Source organism: Octodon degus, unplaced genomic scaffold (genome assembly GCF_000260255.1).
Source record: "Octodon degus isolate 3935 unplaced genomic scaffold, OctDeg1.0 scaffold00168, whole genome shotgun sequence".
NCBI classification, from domain to species: Eukaryota; Metazoa; Chordata; class Mammalia; order Rodentia; family Octodontidae; genus Octodon; species Octodon degus.
In genome coordinates, this window is record NW_004524744.1 from 1,467,592 (window position 1) to 1,469,353 (window position 1,762).

A 1,762-nucleotide genomic window follows, 5' to 3' on the forward strand; every position below is an offset into this window, starting at 1 on the left:
TAATGAGGTGCAAAATGCTTTGTGCACACCCCCAAAGGATTATTTTAGAGAGATTGTTCTTGATGATTTGTGCTAAAATCGTGAAGAATTCTATGTTATTGATAATTTGTTTGATATGCTGTGCTTTGCCCATTGGATTATCAGCTCCTCTGTTCAATACTCATGAGAATGTATGGATTCAGATGGCCTCCTCCCTTAATATCTCTTCGTTTTGTCTTGAACAGGACCTTAATTTACAGTACATATTGGGTTTCTGCCCCTGACCAGTCTGTAAGCCTGTTGATGATATCAGAAACATAACTTTCCTTAGACATCTTGACTCCAAGCCAGCTTCTTATCAAGACCTTGCTTACTGGGGACATGCATCTTATGACACTCCTTCAGGAGCTTTAAAATTTATTATCCATAAAGAAATAATTACACCTCATAACATCTGTGTACAACTTGTAAAATGCACCAGAGCCAAATGTCATAAATTGTTGACTAATTTAAAGTACTCTAATTAGGATGAATATATTTCTAGTTATGGTAACATTCAACTACCCTAGGATGGTTTTTTACATGTAATGATCATACCTTTAATTCTATTCCCACCAACCTCTCTGTTGCTTCCTGTTGTTTAAGCAGACTGGCTATGATACTTCCTTCCCAAACTGATCTAACTCACTACCAAACACAAAGTATTTATTAAACAAAGAAAGGAGAGATGTTGAGTTAAGAAAGAGTTAATATAGAGACATGCTAAATAACCTGGAGGGCATGAGGGACAAGGAATAAGAAAACAGGGCAGCAACAGCTGTGGTAATTAACAGGAACACTTGGAACTCAAGAGATATTAAGGGAGGAGGCCATCTGAATCCACACATTTTCATGAGTATCAGAGGAGCCGATAATCCAATGGGCAAAGCACAGCATATCACACAAATTGTCAAGGACCCTGTTTTTGTGTCCTTGTTCCCACATGCCCATCAAGTTCTCATGTATAGACTAAACATTAATCTTGAACACATATGATGGGATCTTGTTACGTTCACCTAAAGCAACCTGAAGATTGACACTCAAGATACATAAAAATAAAGGCCAAGGCAGAACAGCAACCTTTTTGCTAGAGCCCTAGCTTTGCTTGCATTGAGTGTACATGTGTCTTTGTTTGCAGCCAGCACTCGTGATTCTTTCCCAGTACACATGAAGCTATTAGAATGACCCTAATACATGGTGTTGATAGGGGAAAAGACAGTCCATTTTATAGGAGGGTCACCTAAGTTCACTTAGACTATAGAGAAAATCACTCCCTTATCCTTCCCATGTTCCTAACCATAAACCCACAATACATGCTCAGCAGTGTCTGGGAAATGGAAACATTCTTGTAAAGTTCTGAAAATGAGGAAATGTTGTAACTATGGAAACCTGAAAAGTGTATAACCTCGAAGCAAATTTCAGGTGGTTACCAACATCTTTCGCAGTCCTGACCCAAAGTCAGGGTAGTGGTCAGTTGCAATAAAAGCTTCCTTGTTCCTTTGCACTTGGTCTTTTTATAGGGTTTATCTTTGCTCACTGTCAGCTACTGCTACAGTGTCTTGATGGTATCTTAGAAAAAGAGTTAATTCAGACACATTAGGGTCACCAGGATATGCAAGCATGGAAAGCCCACATGAACTCTCGGGGAGAAGTCAACTACTGTGGTTTGAATGCCCCTTCCAAAACTCTTGTTGAAACTTGTTTGCCATTTTGATCAGATTGAGGAGGCAATTTTAAGGCATAT